General features: G+C 51.2%; 1 long non-coding RNA gene across 3 annotated transcripts; it reads right to left on the bottom strand.

Annotated features, from left to right (window-relative positions):
- Positions 1-109: 109 nt before the first annotated feature.
- On the bottom strand, positions 110-6,356 carry LOC144591719 (uncharacterized). Of its 3 annotated transcripts, none has more exons than XR_013546998.1 (3): positions 6,221-6,356; positions 2,215-2,333; positions 110-242 (listed from the first exon to the last, which is right to left on the bottom strand). It is a non-coding gene; the product is annotated as an uncharacterized LOC144591719 (long non-coding RNA). The 3 variants fall into 3 exon arrangements; XR_013547000.1 differs by lacking the exon at positions 6,221-6,356 and adding an exon at positions 3,386-3,468; XR_013546999.1 differs by lacking the exon at positions 6,221-6,356 and adding an exon at positions 3,284-3,442.
- Positions 6,357-6,608: the final 252 nt, after the last annotated feature.

Below are 6,608 nucleotides of genomic sequence, written 5' to 3' on the forward strand. Positions count from 1 at the left end.
ACATAGAGAACACTGTGACGGGAAAGAGAAAGCAGATAGCACAGAGAATAACCTGCGAGCAAAAGAATGTAGTGTATGCAATTAAATGTAAGCAGTGCCACTTACTGTACATTGGCGAAACAGGCAACAGCCTCAGAGTCAGACTGACAGGACACATCAGCAACATCACGAGGGGAGACCAGTCCGTCCCCATTAGCAGACACTTCCAACAGCACGGGGTCCAGTCCCTTGAGATCATGGGTCTGGAAACAAACGTAAATTGGTCAACCGGGCGTAGGAAGAGGGCAGAGAGGCTATGGATCAAAGCGTTACAGACGAAAGAACCCAATGGCCTGAACCTAGCATAAACTCAAACTTAGGGTGGAACCTGACTGACTCCTAAAAATCGACAGAAGGGCAAGTTAAAAGGCGAACAGATTTGGACAAGGGTGATGAGACCGTGGGCCAGACTAAAGTGGCAGTATATGGCGAAAAGGAATCTCCAGGGGGAGATCATTAAGCGCCAGAGGGCATTTTGGCCTACTGTCCGACAAATCACAACCTAACCTATGCAGTGACACGGGCCTCATCACCCGGGCAAATCAAAATCGCAGGAGTGGCAGGCCACACAAAAGATTCAAAGAGTCAGGAGGGGGAAACCTAATCCACGGGGAAATATGGTATTAAGATACCAACCTAAATAGCGTTGACAAGAATAATTACAGGCACAGACTTATACATCCCTCCAAACAGGCAGGATGCAAACATATGGTTGGACAGGAGAGGGCAGTCACAGCATGAAGGGACATTAATACACAACTAAAGTGACCATCTCTGCAAGCTGGGGATGCTGTTTCAGATAAGATTACAAGGAGAAAGGATTATAATATGATTACAACTCTCAACACTCACCCCAACAAGAATGGCAATAACCCCCCACCCTCATCCCAGATCACCCCAAACAACCCAAAAGACCCTTGACACCTATACCCCTACCTCACAAGGATAGATGATACCCTCCACCCTCACCCCAGAGGGGGTCCCTATGCCCCCTTCCCCACCCATAAACCTAACCCGAACACCAGACTACACCAGACCACCCCAAACAGTCCCCAAAAAACCCTAGGCACCCACCCTCAAACCGCAGCAAGTTAGGCGGCACCCTCCATCCTCACGCCAGAGATGGCCCCTGTGCCCACCCCCCAAACCTAACCCTAACAGCGGACTGCACTGGATCACCCCAAACAGTCCCCAAAAGACCCGTGGCACCTACCCTCAACTATTACAACTCTCAACACTCACCCCAACAAGAATGGCAATACCCCCCCACCCTCATCCCAGATCACCCCAAACAACCCAAAAGACCCTTGACACCTATACCCCTACCTCACAAGGATAGATACCCTCCACCCTCACCCCAGAGGGGGTCCCTATGCTCCCTTCCCGACCCATAAACCTAACCCTAACACCAGACTACACCAGACCACCCCAAACAGTCCCCAAAAAACCCTAGGCACCCACTCTCAAACCGCAGCAAGTTAGGCGGCACCCTCCATCCTCACGCCAGAGATGGCCCCTGTGCCCACCCCCCAAACCTAACCCTAACAGCGGACTGCACTGGATCACCCCAAACAGTCCCAAAAAGACCCTTGGCACCTACCCTCAACTCAACAAGGATAGGCTATAACCCCCACCCCCAGAAACTAACCGTAACATCGGGTTGCATAGGCCCTCCCCAAACAACCCAAAAGACCCCCAAAAGAGGATCTTAAACCTTTGTAAATAGATGATTCAACCTGCATCAGAGGACCCCTTAGACCCAGAGACCCCCCATCACACCTGGAACACAGCTAGCTCCCCCAGAAAAGATGGACTATTGAAGGGAGCGATAGGACCCTTACACACTCACAACACGATGCCCACTCCCACCTCAGCCACAACCCCCCCCCCCCCCACCACACAATGGCCACAGACCAGGTATGGGTTTGCAAAGCACACTCACTCACAACAAAGATTGCAGAACATGATAATAGACAGGAGGCCAGAGGAATGCAGAAAACATTAACAGCAGATCAAAAAGCAGGAGGCCAGGAACACAACCAAAGAACACAAAGAAGTGGACCGACGAGTTGAGACAAAGAATAGGTATGACATCAGCAGTCCCAACCAAAGTGACCGGTCCTAAGACAACACATGGGAGGAATAAACCCAGAAAGGGAGGTACTTTCAACCCACCCTTTATAAACCACACACCGACCAGAAGTAGATCTCTTTCCCTGATGAAGCTACAGCGATAGCGAAACTGGAAAAGTCGTTGCCCAGTCGGGAAGAGTTCGGCAAGCGGTCCCCGCAAGCTGGAAAGAAAACCAAAGACTTGGTGAGCACCTTGGTGTTAACCTTACGCAGCTAGAAATAATTGATGTAAAGAATTGATGTTTATAGTTTACTGCACTAGCATTACAGTACAGTTTATTACAGTATAAGTTTTCTCCACACTGTACTAACCAAACCAGAAATGAGTAATAGCATGCAGATGGTAGGGGGGGCAGAGTTTAACAATGGGAATCTCGACCAGCACAGGAATCAATCGAGACCGAGGGATTCCTTTGCAGTCGCTGTTCGAGTGATTTATAAAATGGCCCAGACTCTACACCATCTGAGGGTTCTGCAAGAGCAGAGCCAACCTCCTAGAGGTATCAGGAGACAGGCGAGGATATTGACACACTTTATAAAACCGGCTAATCCCACCCAGGCAACATTACAAAAATTGGCCTCTAATGCTGACACCTGGGCAGAACAAACACGACAAATTTTGGTGGAACATTACCAAAACAGCTTGTATGATCTGGACAAAGTGTACCTGGAGGGCGAACCGACCAATCGGGTCCAGGAGGCGGTCGCCAAAGCCTTAATTTGGAACAAGAAAAATTTGGGGGATAAATTTAAAATCCGAATTGAGGATTTGAGAGAACGAGTCTTGGGCCTAACCTCAGAGACGGGACTGAGACAGAGAGGTAGTCTGCGGGAGCCCCAGCCCCGCAGGCACACCGCCGCAACTTCCAATGTTGCGGTACACATACCGCAGGCGTTGTTTACTGTTTCGCAGGAGAGCCGGATCGACCGACCCCAGGCCGAATGGACGACCGCCCGGACGGCGCCCCGACCCGCTCCTGCTCCCCGCAGCCCCGACATTACTCCCCCCACCACCCCGGTGCGCCCACCCATCAGCCCCGAGATCGTAGTGTTGCGGCGGCTGGACCTCCTGGCGCAGGCCGGCTCCCCGCCACTCGACCCCCAGGCCCACCTCCAGTGGGACAGCGCGGTCCGATCAGAGGACTGGACATGTTGCCCGAGCACCGAATCACCCAGCACGTCAGCCCCGATCCACCGGGGCCCCGACACTCACGCCCAGTTGCCCCGTAGACCACGGGTACAGCGGAGACCTTCCCGGGGTGAGACCGAATCGAACGCGCAGCCTGCAGGGCCTCAGCCCGGAAATGACGTCACTGCCCCGTTGCAACAAGCAACCTTGTCCCCCCCGACTGTTCCCTCCCGCCCGACAGTTCCCTCTCCCCCACCGGCTCCTTCCACATCCACACACAGGGTCCCATCACCCAGGGAGAGACCAGCACGCAGGACCTGCACACAACAGCATAGGGTCCCCACGGCCCCGACCACCGACACAGTGAGGGACTCACAGGACGACTTCCAGCAGCACACACAGGGAGGTCCGGTAAATAACAGGCAGAGACAGGCTGAAGTAACTAGGCATCCCAATTCAAAACAGAAGAATGTAACCTGGAAACTCCAGCCCAGTAAGCCCGTTTTAATAATTGGAGATTCCAACATTTCTAGGATCCCAAAATGTCCCAACGACAACACACAATTGGACAGCTATCCAGGAGCCAAATTTATACATGGCACTGCCATCCTCGAGAAATTAGGGGAATGCCCAGAAACTCAGAAAGTGGTTCTTTCAATGAGCATCAATAATCGGACACAAAGACCACTGACGGCCATCAAACAACTCCAAGCACTAGTAAAGATGGCCAGTCGTAAATTCCCTAATGCTAGCATATGGGTCCCGGTCATCAACTTCAGCCAGTCTCTCCCAGCACCAGAGCAGGCAACACTCAGGCAGCTCAACGACCACATACAGACCAAGAGGCACATACCCGCTCTCCCTCCCGGCCAGTTCAGAGTAGGCCCAGATCACATTCACTGGACAGAGAACACGGCCCGAGCCATGATCCGAGAGTGGATGAAGTCTTTAAACTAATGGGGACACCATGCCAAGAGAGGCAGGGCCTACAATTAGGTAAAACCATCATCAACCTTTCCCAGACATTCACCCTCACCAAAATCCAAGAGAGAGTATTGAACAGGGGCCTCACCTTCGTCCCTACTCCAAAATCGCACAAAGAACAAGTACAGGGGGACCTGTTTAGATTCTATCGAGCCATCATGTTAATACACCACTTTTGTGACGTGGAGTCGGGGGAAAGATTACCCTTCACCCCACGCACAGGATGGACCCCAGATGAGGACCAGGTCCCTAGAGAGATCACAGAATTCATGACAGAAACAGCATCTGCCATCAGGGACATGCCCATGACAAAGGATAGGCCCAATCTCACTAGAAAAGAGAGGGAGGCCATGGCAGAACTGAGGGACAACAATGAGATAGTGATCAAACCAGCAGACAAGGGGAGCAGTATCGTCATCATGGACAGACAACAGTACCTGTTCGAGGCGCACAGACAACTGAACAAGGTAGAACACTACACCAAGTTAGATGAGCCTATATATAGAGAAACACAAGAGGAAATAGGGGAAATCTTGGAGGAGCTTAGGACGTCAGGATACATCCGACAGAAACAAGTAGAATACCTAACAGGAGCACAACCCAGGGCGAGGAAATTCTACATGCTCCCAAAGATACACAAAAACCCAGACACGTGGACGGTGCCTGGAGAAATACCTCCAGGTAGGCCCATTGTGTCAGACTGCAGTAGCGAATCCTACGGGGTAGCAGAATACATTGACCACTATCTCAATCCACTGGCACAGCAACACCCCAGCTACATTAAAGACACCTACCACTTCACTCGAATAGTCAACTCCCTTAGCATACCACCCGATGCGATACTCTTTACCATGGATGTGGAAAGCCTGTACACAAACATAGAGACAGACAGGGGGATAGAGGCGGTTAAAAACACCCTGCAGAGAAATCCTGACCTGGAGAGACCAGACGAGGCCTTAGTCAAATTACTTTACCTGGGATTGACAAAGAACGATTTTGAATTTAACGGGGAGTTCCACCTACAAGTTAAAGGGACGGCAATGGGGAAGAAGTTTGCCCCGGCTTATGCCAACATATACATGGCAGAGTGGGAAGAGACGGCCTTCCTGAAATGCCCCAAGCGCCCCATGTGCTACTACAGGTTCTTAGATGACATCTGGGGAGTGTGGACACACTCAGAAGGGGAGTTAGAGGGGTTCATCGACATACTTAATGCCCACCACCCTTCCATCAAAATTAAAGCTTTGACAAGCAGGGAGAGGGTAGACTTCCTCGACACTACAGTCTTTAAACTACCGTCAGCTGACGACCAAGTCCAAAAACTAGCCACCAAAGTCTTTTTCAAACCCACAGACACCCACACCCTTTTACACACCACGAGCCACCACCCAAAACACACCTTTAGGGGTATTGTCAAGTCACAACTGACACGCTTTCACCGGATATGCACCAGGGAGGAGGACTTTGCCCAGGCCACCACCACCCTTTTCACCGCTCTCAGGCAGAGGGGGTACTGCAGACGTAGATTAAGACACATTAAGGCAGACTTCCTAAAAGGCACGCAAGGGCCCAGACCCAGGCCAGGCTTGACACGCAACTTGCCACTAATAACAGGGTACGGTAGCATGGCCGTCCAGGCCCACAAAATAGTCAAGGGCCGCTTTGAACAATTCCAAAGAGGATTTGTCACACTGCAGGGATACAAAGCAATGTCAGCGTTCAAGAGGGCTAAGAACCTGAAGGATATCTTGGTCAGTACTAGCCTCCAAACGAGCTCAGGCTGCGGTCAAAGGCAATGTAGGGCCTGCATTCACTTGACAATAGCCAAAAACATAGAGAACACTGTGACGGGAAAGAGAAAGCAGATAGCACAGAGAATAACCTGCGAGCAAAAGAATGTAGTGTATGCAATTAAATGTAAGCAGTGCCACTTACTGTACATTGGCGAAACAGGCAACAGCCTCAGAGTCAGACTGACAGGACACATCAGCAACATCACGAGGGGAGACCAGTCCGTCCCCATTAGCAGACACTTCCAACAGCACGGGGTCCAGTCCCTTGAGATCATGGGTCTGGAAACAAACGTAAATTGGTCAACCGGGCGTAGGAAGAGGGCAGAGAGGCTATGGATCAAAGCGTTACAGACGAAAGAACCCAATGGCCTGAACCTAGCATAAACTCAAACTTAAGGTGGAACCTGACTGACTCCTAAAAATCGACAGAAGGGCAAGTTAAAAGGCGAACAGATTTGGACAAGGGTGATGAGACCGTGGGCCAGACTAAAGTGGCAGTATATGGCGAAAAGGAATCTCCAGGGGGAGAT

Source organism: Rhinoraja longicauda, unplaced genomic scaffold (genome assembly GCF_053455715.1).
Source record: "Rhinoraja longicauda isolate Sanriku21f unplaced genomic scaffold, sRhiLon1.1 Scf001559, whole genome shotgun sequence".
NCBI classification, from domain to species: Eukaryota; Metazoa; Chordata; class Chondrichthyes; order Rajiformes; family Arhynchobatidae; genus Rhinoraja; species Rhinoraja longicauda.